The sequence below is a fragment of the Medicago sativa genome, chromosome 7, assembly GCF_051527215.1.
Source record: "Medicago sativa cultivar Bolivia chromosome 7, Bolivia_mono, whole genome shotgun sequence".
Taxonomy (NCBI): domain Eukaryota; kingdom Viridiplantae; phylum Streptophyta; class Magnoliopsida; order Fabales; family Fabaceae; genus Medicago; species Medicago sativa.
The window spans coordinates 73004106-73021346 of NC_140755.1; the positions used below are offsets into that span (position 1 = coordinate 73004106).

General features: G+C 37.3%; 2 long non-coding RNA genes across 2 annotated transcripts; one reads left to right on the plus strand and one right to left on the minus strand.

Annotated features, from left to right (window-relative positions):
- Nucleotides 1-1479: 1479 nt before the first annotated feature.
- On the plus strand, nt 1480-9982 carry LOC146908273 (uncharacterized). Its single transcript, XR_015018854.1, has 3 exons — nt 1480-1895; nt 3666-8026; nt 9797-9982. It is a non-coding gene; the product is annotated as an uncharacterized LOC146908273 (long non-coding RNA).
- Nucleotides 9983-13395: 3413 nt separating this feature from the next.
- On the minus strand, nt 13396-15874 carry LOC146908274 (uncharacterized). The gene is made up of 2 exons (XR_015019312.1): nt 15741-15874; nt 13396-14654 (listed from the first exon to the last, which is right to left on the minus strand). It is a non-coding gene; the product is annotated as an uncharacterized LOC146908274 (long non-coding RNA).
- Nucleotides 15875-17241: the final 1367 nt, after the last annotated feature.

Here is a 17241-nt window from a genome sequence, read left to right on the forward strand (position 1 = left end):
TACTAAACTGATTTCTCAAATTTCCTCAGAAAACAAACAAAAATAGTGAAAAATCTAAAAAATCCTAAAATTGAACAGTTATAAACTGATTTTCTCAAGGCCCCGATCCTTCAATTGACAAAAACCCTTTACTTGTATTTAATTAACAAAAAAAAAACCCTTTTCTTAGATACCTTAAAAATTAAATCCTTATAAACTAATTTTCTCAAATTTTAATGTCCCAATTCATCAATTAACAAACAGAAAAATGAATTCAAAAAATCAACAAAGAGGAAAAAAGAGTTACCCATGACTAGCACCATCACCCTTATGGAATTGAGAGTTATGATGTTGATGTTCATGTTCATAGTTTCTACCGACGTCCTGTTCCAATCATGTGATCGTTTTTGGGTGATTCCGTTGGTTTTGATGAATTGAGATTAAGTGGAGATAATGTTTGCCTTCATTATCTATTTCATGCAAGTAAATCAAAGGCAAAATCGGTTCCAATCTCCCTTGAATGAAACAATAAACGCAAAATTGGAGGGAAAGAGAGGTTCAACAGAGAGAGAGAGAGAGAGAGAGAGAGAGAGAGAGAGAGAGAGAGAGAGGTTCGATTGATGGGGTTTCGATTGAGGGACTATGAAAGTGGGAAGATAGGACAAGAGATTTCTGAAAGGGAAGTGGTGGTGATGGTCGCAGCTGTACCGCCGACGAGTGGAGGAGGTTGAGAGATTTTGGTTGAGTTTGGCGTTAGAGAGAAGGTAGAGAGATAATGAAATCTGTGAATGAGTGAATTTTGGAGGAGGATTTGTTTTTTTGGAAAAGTTTGGATTTAGTTTGTTATATATTTGATTTGTTTTTTTAGTTTGGATTTGTTTTTTGGAAAAAGTTTGAATTTGTTTTTTTTGAAAAAGTTTGGATTTAGTTTTTTTTTTTTTTTGAGGGGGGATTTAGTTTGTTATATATATAACAAACTAAATCCCCCCTCAAAAAAAAAAAAGGTGTGCTTTGTTACTGCAATCCCATTTTTCATTAAAATTAAAAAAAATAATTGAAATATGCTATGCAGGGGATCGAACAGGGGACTTGTTAGTTAATGTACATTAAATCACTTTATAAAATGGCGTTTTTTTAAGCTATAAGCGCTAACTTTATCAAGCATACAATAGCGCTTTTTTTAACTTATAAGCTTTATTTAAGGTTGATTTATATATAGCGCTTTTCATAAAACGCGCCATATACGATTAATCATGTTTTTTATTTAAATATCTATTATTTTTATTTAACCTATACTGACGCTTTCAATACAAAGCGCTATATATACTTAAAATGATAGATAGTGCTTTTTTAAAAAAGCGCTAGCTAAGACCTCCGTGCTTTAATTTATAGCGCTTTAGTGTTAAAAGCGCTATTTATGAGGCGCTATATTTTTCTGTAACATCCCGCTCATCAGCTGAAGGAAAATTTTATTAAACAAATGTATCAGAGGATTTAATTCATGGAAAGTAAGTATGGAAAATATTTATTATGTAATGTCAGCTAAGTATGATTCAAGTATCAGTGTCGTGTTAAACACGCTTGGAGCAAGGGCAAATTAGTAATTGCACGTTTAAGAGATATTTATTTGAATTGGGCTCAAAATATCTCACTTTCTCCTTTCCTCTCTCACTCTAGGTTTGGAAAAAAAGAGTTTATCCTCCTTCTCTCTACATCATCATCGCCCCTCTTCCTCTCTTTGGCACCAAATCATTTTGCTTGCAAGGCAAATCAAGGATTATGCAAGATCATTAAGGAGTTGGTGTTGTCTAAGAAAGAGGAAAGCTTGGAGTTAGTGCTTGGATCAAGATCAAAGCAAGTTAGGGTTTGAACTTTGGGGAGCTTGAAGCTTGAAGCAAACACAAGAAACAAGCTAGGTGAGTTCCATAGATAGATTACCCACCTTTGGGATTGATTAATCTTGTAGAAAATCATGATTTATGCTAAGTTTAGTTTTTATGTAACTTTAGTACCCTAAGCCAATCCTAGGTGATTATAGGTTAAAATTGCCATGATATATGTTTAAATAAGTCTATACAAGTTGTTGGATGTGTTTGGTGCATTACAGGGTCAAATTGGACGAGTTTTGGGTCGAAAATGGCGAAAACCCGCGGCCAGAACACGCGAAAACGCAGAATTCGCAGCGCTGCGCCTGTACAAGGGCGCTAGGCGCCCACACACAGAGAGGCCAGCGCTAGGCGCCCTCCCTCTGGCGCCAGGCGCCCCAGACAGGACAATGTTCGCGTTGTTCTGCGCTCGGGTGCTTGGGGGCAGTCGCGTGGGGGTCCGTAGCGATCGTTTCGGAGTGTTCTTTCACTGTTTTTACTTATCTTTCTACTGGAACAAGTTTGGCTTTATCAAATCATGAAATTTATAAACGGCTCGAAACTTGGGTTTATGGCATTTTCGGTCCTTAAAAAGTATTGAAAATTTGCACACATCGTCAATTGATCCTTGCATCATTAATCGTGGCAATCTTAGCATGTAACACGAGGATGGCTCAAGAGAGCTTAAGTATGATGGGGTAGTAATGAACTAAGAATGGGAATGTATTAGAGCCTCGACATAGTAGTCGAGAACTAGCATGTTTAACAAGAACTTCTAGGATGTTAAGACGCGAAGAATGTTATCTTCGCATATGAATAAGAATGATATGACAAGTATGTGAGCCGTGGTTTGACTAGTTGATCTATCCACCATGATTAGGTATGTTTATGAACAAGTAAGAGTTTACCACTAATCGGTTCGATTAAGGTTCCGAGGTAAATACTCAAGTATGTATATGTTTAACTTATGCACGACAAGACCATGACTAATAAGTGTAGGTGACATGTCTCTTGATATCCACATCAGGGGGATACAAGGGGTTCTCATTATGAGAACGATTCAAGCCGCAAGGGACCCGCATGTCACTGAGTAACAAGACGTAGGTGCTCGTGTCTCTTGTTATCCACGCCAGGGGGATACAGGAGGTTCTCGACCTAAGGGGAACGGTTTAAGCCGCAAGGGACCCGCACGACACCGAGGGAGTCCGATGTACGTACATCGGTCATGTATGGGATTGATTTCGGGGTTACTCCACCCGGGACTATCCGTAAAATGAATCAAGATAATAACTGTTTGTTCAACGCTAACCCATGAATGAACTTAGACACGATTATGTTTATTATGATTATGATTATGTTATGTTTATGCTCATGATCGAGCCCATGTATGATATGTTTAAGAACAAGAATAAGAGCATAAAATGATATTAGACGAGAGCAAGATATGTATAGAACAAGTTATGTACATGATACCGATGACGATCTTAGTTTCCCCCAATCGTCCGGTTTAGCATCGTGTCATGATTATGATATGTTTAGGCCTCGATACAGAGAGTGTATTCTTGGCTACGCGGTTCTAGGTTCCCCTCGACCGCCATGACACGGATAGGTGAGAAGCCTATAACACGTGAGATAAGACTATGACGGCCCTAGTATGCACTACCGTCTAAGTATGCAAGTCCCCACACACGTATAATAATCCGTCAGGTTGTAATGTAGACACGTGGTGACCGTAGGTTTCCCCTTGAGGTTGCCTATAGCCTAGGATTTAGGGGAACTCACTGAGACATTATGTCTCATCCCAATCCTTATTTGTTTCAGATAAGCAGGATGATTATGCATGTTCGGAGCCGGATGGATATTACTTCAAGGGTTCGTTCGTAAAGCTACAGGACATTATGGACACCAAGGATGTATTTTTATGTATGGATGAGTTGTGTTGTTTTATGATTTATACGAACGTAACTTGATGTAATTCTTATTCATTCGAAGTTTTTAATTGTTGTATATTTTAATGTATCCAGTACTAATATTAACGCACGTGCCAGACTTTCTAGATACGTCTGGTATGGGTGTTACAATTGGTATCAGAGCAGGTCGATTCAGACCGTGCCTTGGGTCATTAAATTACAACTAACGTAGTGGGACCATTGGGTTCCGGGTAAATGTTCTAGTTGTTGTTGTTAGTTGAGCCTGATCAACTCAAATTAGCATTCAACGATTAGAATAGGTGCCTGAGAGCTGAATAGGACCCAGGAGGAACGAAGTATGTGATGAAGAAGTTTGATCGTGCCAGAAGGTGGCCGGTGAACTAATCAAGCACCAGAGTGAATCCTCCAGTAATGTAAGGCATGTTAAGAAAGAACGTTCTGACAAATTCGAGTATGATGTTAGTGATACTTCATGTATCCGTAAGTGAAGAAATTGGATATATGTATCTAACCATGACCGAAAGTCTCAGTAAGAGTTGTTGTTGGAACAGGTTTATTGTATGCAAAGAGAATATATTCTGGGATGTAAGTACAAGACTACAAGTTAAGGATAAGTCGATATGTGATGATGGAGTTAGTAAGCTCTCAGGGATTGAGATACGAGAACAGAAGATTTATATGTTCAGTAAGAATAAGGTTCTAAGCAGTGAATGAATTAGCAGAGAAATAAGTTAAGTCGTTCGTGGTGAACGAAGTTGAAGTATTATGTGGAAGTTTTATGTTATGTGTTAAGATGAACAAGATATTAGTTTCTAATGTGTCGTGAATTGAATCGATTGATGTTAATGCTTGCCATGCAAAAGTTATAAAATTGTTTTAAGACGACTAGAGGGAATGATGTGCACTAGATTACTTGAGAAAATGAAATTTTTATGTAAATTATGTTTTTCTGGAAAACTAATTTTTAGAAAAATACTCCAATGGCGAAAATTTCACTAATAGCGAAATTGGGGCGAAAATTTTCAGTTTTTCCAAAAACTGTCATTTCGTCTCTAGTGTTAGCAGTAGCTATTGGAGGTTGTTTTCACAATCTTTTATGTAACAAACACTCTCTATAACATCAAGTATCGAATGCACATCACCTCCTATGATTTCTAGGGAAGAAAAGGCATGGACAAGTATTAACGGAATCAATCCGGTCCAAGGTAACATTAGAAGTTAATGTGGCAAGAGCCGACAAAGAGCTTGGGTCAGAAGTTTAAGGTTCCGGCATATGAATGGATAAAGTGGATGCTCATGCATGAGATGAAAGGTAAGTGGTAAAGAATTATGCAAAGTCACGAGATTTTTCAGGTTTTATGAAGTCATGAGTACCCCCGGATCTATGTTTTGCTTGATTGACTTGCTAAGGCTCGTTATGATGATGAATTCTAAAGTTTGCCAAAATTTTGGAAATGAATACATGCATATGGGTGATTGGACATGGCGTTCATAGATTTAAAAGAAAATTTTTGCAAGTACCGGTTGTTACGACTCACGTAGAGTGGGCTAAACTCACCGAAATTAAGGTTGGATGACACAGTTGTGTTGTCAACTTATTCCGTGATTTTAGAGAAACGACTGGGGCCAAATTTATCACGTTTTTATATAAAGAGGAATCGTCAACGCCAATGACCCGTGTGTTAAAATTATGAGGTTTTCTTAAAGAAAGAAATTAACGAGCAAGCATTAGTTTGATTACGCAAAACATAGTACGCAAGAATACAAGAATGTATGAATTTATGATGAGTCTACCATGGGAATTCAAGATTTCCCAGAAACAAGTTTATGTATGATAAGTGTATGTCATGAGGAGAATTCATCCAGTGAGAATATAAGAATCTATCCCCAAGTAAAGTATTATGGTAATGTGACAAGTCTACCGTGAGATTCAATCTTGCAAGGTAATATGAGGTGCATGTTTATGGAAATGGTTGTCACATGAAAAGTTTTGAGAAAGGCTCAAGAAGGTGATGTTTATATGGGAAAAAGAATGTGAAGTTCAGTCGTCTCAATGGATTAGAGTATTGGTTAAGGCCAACTGGTGGGAATCAGAGTGGCGCAACGAAAGTTAAATGGCTTAGTTGTTAACAGTAATTATGGAACATGGAATGAGATAGTAAGAGTCTTCGTTGGAAGCATTAAGAGACAAGTGAGAAGTTCTCAAAATATTAAGTAAGAAAGGAGACTTATGTAATTAGTCATGAAAAGGGATAAGGTATGTGGATGTGATTTCATCTAAGTATGATAGGGAAGGCTAGAGACACAACCAATGACGGATATGTTCAATGATAAGGAAGATGCATGTAAGAATATGTGCTATTACAAGAGAAATACATGTAAGAGCGGAAGGATTCCTTTTTGTGACTCGAAGTAGAGATTGAATTATTAAAGTATGTAACCGGTATTAAAGAAGAAATGTTATGCAGAATAAGGTAGTAATATGTGACCATAACCGGATATGATATTTTGAAGATTCAAGTTTATTGTTCTTAGAACGAGGAAATGGGATAATGTTACGAGGGTCAAGGATCCTATATGAATTATGTTATGCAATTATGCAAGTCTCCAAGATATGTATGTAAGTCAAGAAAGAAAGTATAAGAAAGAAGTTACTTTAAAGTTCAAGAATTTCATTCTGGATGAAGATATAAATCATGAGTTATGCACGATGAAGTGCATACCCTCTTATGTCAAATTTGTTAAATGATCACGATACTTGCTATGAAGATTTCGAACTATGATTTAAAAAAAAAAACTCTTAAGTTTAAAATGGGTATTGAGGGACTTGGAAACGAAATTATTTAAATATGACAATTTTTCACAAAATACTTTTAAAAGATTATGTCTCTATTCGTCCCAAGGTTCCAAATACTCATGTTTAGAAAACTTTTTAAAGTAATATGTTAGAACGAGTATCGTTATTATTTAACAAGAAGCGACATTTGAAAGTATGCGATTGTTATGGAGATTAAAAATGTGTTGATGTAGTCCACAAAGTTGTACGAGAAGTCTTATCAGATGCACAAGTATATGTTAAGAGTACACCAAACGCAAGAGGTTTAAGTCGGAAGTTTTCAGAGCGTGTAATTTACAAGATGGGTTGATGAATGTTATGAGTATAAGCGTAATTAATTTCACCTCTCTACGACAAGTTATATGATTCATCCGTGAATTTGGGTGCAATAAGAAAGGTAATGAGATCGAAAGATTTCTTAAGGCTCTGAATAGAGATAAGAGATTCGTAGAATCGTTAAGATAAGTAAAGTAAGACAGAGGCACATGTCTCAAGGTACAATAAGTAAACTGATGTATGAATTATATGTTACCCGATAAGATTATGTATGCATGAAAAGATGTCTTAAAGTTACAAGTAAGCACTGCAGGGCAAACCTGGTTTCTAGTAGGATTCCAGTTAAAAGGCAAATCCTGAGTGTTCATGTTATGACAAGATACCATTAGGAATGGTGATGTTAAGCGGGTAAGATCCGAACTTGAGACAATAAGTTATGTGTAGCAAGGTAAGTTCTGAATCATGATATTAAGACCAAGAAGGCTATGCTCAGTTGTTTAAGGGTTAAGAAACAAGATGAGGACATGATATGACGAACCCTTTGGATGTGTATGAATGGAAAAATGCTTGACTCAGACCATAGATGATAAGTTTTATCATGATGATTGATAGTTGATCTCTAAATTTCGAGGACGAAATTTTTTTTAAGGGGGGTAGAGTGTAACATCCCGCTCATCAGCTGAAGGAAAATTTTATTAAACAAATGTATCAGAGGATTTAATTCATGGAAAGTAAGTATGGAAAATATTTATTATGTAATGTCAGCTAAGTATGATTCAAGTATCAGTGTCGTGTTAAACACGCTTGGAGCAAGGGCAAATTAGTAATTGCACGTTTAAGAGATATTTATTTGAATTGGGCTCAAAATATCTCACTTTCTCCTTTCCTCTCTCACTCTAGGTTTGGAAAAAAAGAGTTTATCCTCCTTCTCTCTACATCATCATCGCCCCTCTTCCTCTCTTTGGCACCAAATCATTTTGCTTGCAAGGCAAATCAAGGATTATGCAAGATCATTAAGGAGTTGGTGTTGTCTAAGAAAGAGGAAAGCTTGGAGTTAGTGCTTGGATCAAGATCAAAGCAAGTTAGGGTTTGAACTTTGGGGAGCTTGAAGCTTGAAGCAAACACAAGAAACAAGCTAGGTGAGTTCCATAGATAGATTACCCACCTTTGGGATTGATTAATCTTGTAGAAAATCATGATTTATGCTAAGTTTAGTTTTTATGTAACTTTAGTACCCTAAGCCAATCCTAGGTGATTATAGGTTAAAATTGCCATGATATATGTTTAAATAAGTCTATACAAGTTGTTGGATGTGTTTGGTGCATTACAGGGTCAAATTGGACGAGTTTTGGGTCGAAAATGGCGAAAACCCGCGGCCGGAACACGCGAAAACGCAGAATTCGCAGCGCTGCGCCTGTACAAGGGCGCTAGGCGCCCACACACAGAGAGGCCAGCGCTAGGCGCCCTCCCTCTGGCGCCAGGCGCCCCAGACAGGACAATGTTCGCGTTGTTCTGCGCTCGGGTGCTTGGGGGCAGTCGCGTGGGGGTCCGTAGCGATCGTTTCGGAGTGTTCTTTCACTGTTTTTACTTATCTTTCTACTGGAACAAGTTTGGCTTTATCAAATCATGAAATTTATAAACGGCTCGAAACTTGGGTTTATGGCATTTTCGGTCCTTAAAAAGTATTGAAAATTTGCACACATCGTCAATTGATCCTTGCATCATTAATCGTGGCAATCTTAGCATGTAACACGAGGATGGCTCAAGAGAGCTTAAGTATGATGGGGTAGTAATGAACTAAGAATGGGAATGTATTAGAGCCTCGACATAGTAGTCGAGAACTAGCATGTTTAACAAGAACTTCTAGGATGTTAAGACGCGAAGAATGTTATCTTCGCATATGAATAAGAATGATATGACAAGTATGTGAGCCGTGGTTTGACTAGTTGATCTATCCACCATGATTAGGTATGTTTATGAACAAGTAAGAGTTTACCACTAATCGGTTCGATTAAGGTTCCGAGGTAAATACTCAAGTATGTATATGTTTAACTTATGCACGACAAGACCATGACTAATAAGTGTAGGTGACATGTCTCTTGATATCCACATCAGGGGGATACAAGGGGTTCTCATTATGAGAACGATTCAAGCCGCAAGGGACCCGCATGTCACTGAGTAACAAGACGTAGGTGCTCGTGTCTCTTGTTATCCACGCCAGGGGGATACAGGAGGTTCTCGACCTAAGGGGAACGGTTTAAGCCGCAAGGGACCCGCACGACACCGAGGGAGTCCGATGTACGTACATCGGTCATGTATGGGATTGATTTCGGGGTTACTCCACCCGGGACTATCCGTAAAATGAATCAAGATAATAACTGTTTGTTCAACGCTAACCCATGAATGAACTTAGACACGATTATGTTTATTATGATTATGATTATGTTATGTTTATGCTCATGATCGAGCCCATGTATGATATGTTTAAGAACAAGAATAAGAGCATAAAATGATATTAGACGAGAGCAAGATATGTATAGAACAAGTTATGTACATGATACCGATGACGATCTTAGTTTCCCCCAATCGTCCGGTTTAGCATCGTGTCATGATTATGATATGTTTAGGCCTCGATACAGAGAGTGTATTCTTGGCTACGCGGTTCTAGGTTCCCCTCGACCGCCATGACACGGATAGGTGAGAAGCCTATAACACGTGAGATAAGACTATGACGGCCCTAGTATGCACTATCGTCTAAGTATGCAAGTCCCCACACACGTATAATAATCCGTCAGGTTGTAATGTAGACACGTGGTGACCGTAGGTTTCCCCTTGAGGTTGCCTATAGCCTAGGATTTAGGGGAACTCACTGAGACATTATGTCTCATCCCAATCCTTATTTGTTTCAGATAAGCAGGATGATTATGCATGTTCGGAGCCAGATGAATATTACTTCAAGGGTTCGTTCGTAAAGCTACAGGACATTATGGACACCAAGGATGTATTTTTATGTATGGATGAGTTGTGTTGTTTTATGATTTATACGAACGTAACTTGATGTAATTCTTATTCATTCGAAGTTTTTAATTGTTGTATATTTTAATGTATCCAGTACTAATATTAACGCACGTGCCAGACTTTCTAGATACGTCTGGTATGGGTGTTACATTTTCCAATTTTGTAGTAGTGTTTATCAAGCCTCATACAAGGTTAAGATCCTCAATTCAAGCGATATACTCCTTTAGCCTTCCATATCTATCATTTTAATCACATCTCTTAACGAAAATTCTCTCTTGATTTTCTTCAGGCCTCATCATCCATTAGTTTTCCTCTCAGTTGAGGCCTCAAAACTACATAAACCTATCGAATGGCTATCAAGTGTAGAACATTCGCCACGTCCAAGACAAAATACACAGACATTCACTGCTACTCCGAGCACGAAGTTGATACAAGAACTACGAAGTTGCCGCCTCTATATAGAGTTTTTATCCCTTAATAATATTCATACCTTTTTGACTTACTCCAGTCACGCAATTGTACTGATCTGAATCTCTTCACATAAGAATCCCATTAAAAATTCAAAACTTGTTGACAAGTTTAAACAAACACCATCTTAAATGGACCAAAATGTTACAACTAACGTCATACTCAATGCTTAACAATACATTGTTTCACCTTTAAAGTCAACTATAACAATATTTACATCGTATTTTCGTCCAAGATTACCAATACTCACATCACGCCTTAGCATCTTAAATCTCCAGATCAACATACCTTAACCAAAAATATTTCCTTCCCCAAATCAACGTTTATCCTCACATGAACTCTTTATACTTTCCTTAAAGAACCATGTGATGTCCCAAATAAGTCTTTCCTCCCGTAAACTCCTAGCCTCTTTTCAATAATCCATCTGAATCTTACTACATTTCAACTTTCGGGCTCCTTATGAAATTCCATATCCAAAATATATCTTGAAACACTTCCATTCTCATCATTGTTCCACCATCAATGTCGCCAACATCTCAAATCATTGATTTCTTAACACGTGGATATCACGCCTTGGTATACTTCACTAATTATTTCATCATAAACGTAATCCTCATAAATCTACTTAGAACTCCTTCATCCTACCTTTCTGAAACTCGTAAGTACAACTTCAACATCCTCATGGATTTCCTGCAATCATTCCTTACTAGACTTAAGCTCTTCCACTCAAAAGTACTTACCTTTTCAGTCAGCTACACACAATAAATATACATTGTTAACATCGATGAAACAATGCCCTTAAGTCCAAAATTCAATACCACAGTGGCAAGTTCCAAATCATGTGTAACAATTCCTTCATAAATTCTCAATCTTGCAAGTGATCATATCTTCCATCTAATACTCATAACGCATCCCGAACCTTGGCGGAGTCCATCACCGTAGTCACTTAAATTCCCTTTTGATTTCAACATTTCCTCAATTCTTAGATTGCCTTTACTCTCTTGTCCATGCCGAACACTAACCTGTCGAGTAACTACTTTGTAGGCACTACCCTCTTTGCAGATTCCTCAACTTCATACTTTTTGACTCTCTGGTCAAAATCCAAAACCATAACCGATTCAAAGTTATGTTGGGTTATTCCTTAAACGTACATGATCCAAACTTCTCTTTTCTATAACGATTATTATCATAGCGGAATAATCTTATAATTTTCTCATTTCACTTGAGTCGTCAAGACTTATCCAAAAATCATGGAATCTTTTTATCCAAAATAATTCACCTCCCATAGACAACTTTCGGTTACCAGCGTAGATACACTTCTTCACTCATCGACAAGCTCCCATCATACTGTCAAGGTCTCCTTCTAAAATTTGTTTCCTTAGATTCCCAAATGTCTGGTACCCACTTTCTCCCATTACATCTCAAAATATTATCCGTTCTAATCTTGAATTTAATCACCTTCTAGTGAACTATTAGGTTGCTCTCAAACCATACCTAACTCCAAAACTTTACTTCACGATTTATACTTCACTTATCTCGCAAACAATTGAAACTTCAAACCAAAATCTCAACACTTAACTTGTTCAAGAACATCTCATCCATCCATAAAACAATCTGGTAAGTGAAATACACTGTTCACGCTCAGTTCTTGGAATAAATCATATTCAAGTTCCCTTAACATTTAATTCACCTCCACCTAATCTAAGATGAATCACTGCATATTAAGTCCAAGGTATCTCTTGGTTCACCACCCAAAATCTAGTCGATAAAATCTCTAACCGCCTCAGGGTTATCAATCAAACCATCACTCTAATTCCACCCAAGCGTTCCGAATGTTCAGGCTCTCCCGGTGCTCCACAGTCTTAACAGTCTACAGACTTGGCACTACAACAAATTTCAACTATTTTATGAATCAATACTTCCAATCACATCCAACAGCAAAAGATAGCTCATAGATTCAGGATCGACTCCAAAAGTTTATATAACAGTATTCAATAAGTTACACTCGCGGAACTGCACAACGCCTCAAAGCTCATTCCCCAACAACATCCATACTTCTGATTCTCTTAGATCATACAGATGTCAACACCCATCTGCAAACACTTTGTTTCAAACCTTTCTCCTCAAGATATCCATCATTAAAAGATCTAAGTCCTGAATCTAAACTACCTCGGGCACCTAGTCTCACATTCCAAGGCAACTACTACCTTTCAATCCTTTACTTCGCATTACGAAGTCTAATCGCTTCAACATGCGGCACCCCTTTAGCTCCATAAAAGTACCTTAGCTCGTATTCAAGACTCCACATACGTCATGACTGACAACTCTTCTTAATGCACCACCATCGTGGTCACATCACTTCATCAATTACCAACTTTGTTCTGTTTCATCTTGAAATTCACCGAAGAATACATCCAATGCCCTCCTCAAAGTTTCTCAAACTTTTCTCTTTCCAAAAGACTTTCCATCAATCGAGCATTCACTGATCTCAACATAACACTCGTGGCTGTCAATCAAGGTAGCTCCTAAACCTTGGTACTGCTCTGAACTCTTCTAAGTAAAAACTTATTGCAAACTTGTCCTCTCTGGACCATTGCATCTAAAAGGGATCGGAAACAATCGTCGACCACAATCGACTAATGCTTTAGGTTCTAGCTACTACTCCTACTAAGATGCTAAAACAAATTTCTCCACATCAAGGAATAAACAACAACATAAGCATATCATACTTGGCCCAAAGCAAAACACAAAGCACAAAAGGACACCAAGCACTTATGTGTACTAAACCCGATTCTTGATCAGCTTAGGACACCCGACTCACAGCCCTTGAAGTAAATCTACTACCATGCTCTGATACCACAATGTAACAGCCCGATTTCAAAACAAGAGTGTATTTTTTTTTCTTTTTAAAATAACTCAATGCCATGCACTAAAGGATTCAAGATTGTCTTTAATTTAAAATCAGAGTAAGTAAAACATTTTGAAAGCATTACCAACAATAAAATCTGAATCAAATGTCACATTTTATAAAACAATATTAGGCAATGAGCTTTTAATATCAAATCATGCACTACGAAAGCATAAAATAGTGTTCGACTATTCATTTCTCATGGTAGTATCATTTACAGCGGTGCCCAAACAAAAGAAGTAAAAATACATAAACATAAGACACCACAAGTAAAACATCTAAGCTGATCCTTAACTCTGAACTGGGATGACATGGTACAAGATCCCACCAATGGCATCAAGCCTGACTGCCAAACAGCTACATCTCCAAAGCCTTTGCTATTCCCGCAAAGCACACTCCCTATTTGGATATGGGGCAAAGCCCGATCCACGAATTAATGTAAAGGGTCACGATCTAATAACAACATAATTACAAAAATACTGCAGGCATACATACTAGTATGGTAAATGGCATCAGTATAAACATTCCTCACACAAAATATAATGATGCACAATTAGCCTAGCAAATGCAGACTCTACATGTGTGATACAACCTCCACTGGCCTATCACATGCAAATGATTCCGGAATAATCCACTCTGCAGAGGGTAAGAAAATCATGATTCTCATAGATTTAAGATGGGTTCCTTCACGGCAGTCCACACCCCGCGCGTCCGTGCGTCTCCACAAACTACCGCGTACTATAAGACCAGATTTAAGGTGGGTTCCTTCACGGCAGTCCACACCCTGCGCGTTCGTGCGTCTCCACGAACTACCGCGTCTTATAAGACCCAATCTCATAGATTTAAGGTGGGTTCCTTCACGGCAGTCCACACCCCGCGCGTTCGTGCATCTCCACGAACTACCGCGTACTATAAGACCCGTGCGTCCAACGGACTAACACGTACCATGAAATGCATGAGCATATATTGTCCACTCAATATGTGCAAATGCAACTCTTATACATCATTCAACATATGTAGTATAAAAACATGTCTCAACTAGCAGTTCACATATTATCTTTCAATTCATATCAAACAACATTTCATGAATCAACATGCATTTCATATATTTATTCACAAATCATATGAAAGCAACGCACATCAACATATCATAATCAAGTTGATTGCAAACAAATCCCACACTGGGCAAACACATTCACTTAACATATCATATTCACAATACACACAATAACACATACACCATCCAGGCATTTAAGTAACTATGATGTTGAAGAAAGTGCCCTTACATGAGGAAAGCATTCCTTATAATGTACAACTCTACAACTCGTAAGCATCTACATCAGGAACGTCTCTAAACCCTCGAGCTAAGTATCCTTACAGATACAATAACTTAGGTAAATATCAGCTCTAAAGCTTCCTACCCATTCTAGGTGAAACTTTAGCAATTCTCGAAAATACGATCAACTTCGATATTTTCTAAAACATAAATAAAATATTTTCCACCACGACATTCGTCTCAAAATCCTTGAAAATACTTTAAGTCTTATCATGACCATAAAGTTAACAAAATATCTAAGGAAATTCTTTTCCTGCAAAGACTTTTCTTTCCCATGTTTATCTTCTCAAAACATTTTTAATACGATCACGAAGTATCGTTTCTAAATTATTATTTTTTTTCAAATATTTCCCCGACTGAATAATATATCACTTTTCCTTAAAATCACCCAAAATAAATATTTTCTTAAATAATTTAAGTCCTCAAGAGATCTTAAAAGATCAAAGCAATTGATAAACTGTTTTCCGTTTTGAAACATCTTTTCGAAACCACTCAAAACTATGATAAAATGAATCTGACGAATTTTCGACAGAGTCTCCTTTGTGTTTACATCGCATACCAGAGCCTCTGGCTCAGTCAACCTAACACAAATTCACAGACAAAATATTTTCACCATTCAACAGTTCAAACATAAAAAAATTCAAACTCTGATAGTGTCAGCAGTCACTTCCAGTGTCAGCTCAGACACATTATTTTCAGAAAAATCATAATAAATTCATCCGTTGTCGAAACGTCGCGAACCATAGGTCCATTTTGACCGTCTCGACGACGCGAATCCATTGGTCAACTCATTTTCACCTTTCAACAGTTTAAAAATGACGAAAATTCCCTTGTACGGTTCAACCCTTTCATCCGGGCAACATTTTTCAAAAACTAATCGGTTGAATCAACTTGTTTTTTCATCTAAAGCATATATATCAAATAAAATTTACATTTCAACACTTTTGCAAGAACACTAAAATTTTAAAATGAAGGGATCGTAAATTTTCTTTCAGATCTATACTCATACGGACTTACCCAACAACATTAATACATAGCATCACGCAAGAAAATCGAAACTCGGCACCTTACACCCACAAATGCTCAAAACCGAGATTTAAAAGAGGAAAAAGGGGAGGAATACCTCATCTATTGACCGTGAATCACGCGTAGGAAGATAGAAATCTTCAAGGGCTTCGTTTTGATATCTCGTTTGCGTGATTCGGACAAGGAACGAAGAAGTTATGGCCCCGGAACGGTGGAGAAAAGAAAAGTTGCGAAAATGAGAGAGAGAAGAGAGAGGAAGTATTGATTTTGTGAAAAAAAAATAGAATGACCCTCTATTTATAGAGTTTTGGTTTTGGAAATAAACCGGACCCGGTTTTTTCGCGGTTCAAGGCACACGTAACTGATAAAGTTCTATCCTAACTCTGATGAACCTCTAACCAGTCTCAAACATCTTAGAATTACTTCCTTACTCTAAAACCACTATTCATTCTCTAATATTTTCTTTTCGAAATTTTTCTCAACCAGCAAGTATGATATTGCTAAATTCCCAAAACGAATTGTAAATTCCCTGGATGAATATAATGACTCTCAAGGTCCATTAATATTTCATTTGCAGGCGAATTCTTATTTGATTCTACCCGAATCCCCAAACTCGCAAAAATGCTCAACAAGATTAAGGAAATACATACTCATGCATTCCCCTTTGTTATACTCTAATTTTGGACCTAAAAATACTAGCTCAATTCCTCTTTTCTTGCATTTTAAGTCATTTGAAATTGTCTCTGATTAATTGCATCTTTCTCTGCATCTTATTTCAATATTATTTGCAAAATTCATGAAAAAGGGTATTTTAGTCATTTCCTGCATCCAAACTCATTTTAGTCCTTAAAAATTGTTTGAGTCTTTTCAAATGGTTTGAATAAGTCTTTATTTCAATTTCATGTCAAAATCCATTCCAAAAATTGCATCTTGAAGTCATTTTGAGTCAGTTTAGCCCCTAGGGGTATTTTAGTCTTTTCATGTGTTAAGACTCTGTTTAATTTCTAAAAAAATGTCTCTGAGTCTTTTAATTTTGCTTGCATAAACTCTTGTTTTAATTCCATGTCAAAAACCATTTTAAAATTGCATTAGAGTCGTTTTGAGTCGTTCTAGTCCCTAGGGGCATTTTGGTCATTTCACACGAAATTTCGGTAGAGAGAGGTTACTTTAAAGTACCTCATTTAAGTAATTGGTTCGTTTTAGTCCGTTTTGTCATTTTTAATCGTTTCACTTTACGTTATTTTCAAACTACATTTTTTACCAATTTTATTTTAATTACATTTTTAGTCCTTTTGCTATTTTTGCATTTTAGTCCTTTATTTTTAGTTAATTGCAGATTAGTCCAAAAGTTTGTTACAAGTCCAGTCCACGTGGCAGATTGTTATTGGTCCAGAACATCACATGTGTCAGCTATAAAAGCCTAGTCACAGGCCAAATCATCACAGATCCATTCATTACAGTACACATCATCACAAACAGATTTTCTTTTCTCTCTCTCTTCAATTCTGAGGCTGGAAAGTTTTCCGGCGACGGCGACGACACCGGAAGGTGAACCGGCCGCCGCGCCGGAAGAAGAAGTGGAAGTCGGAGAAGGAGAA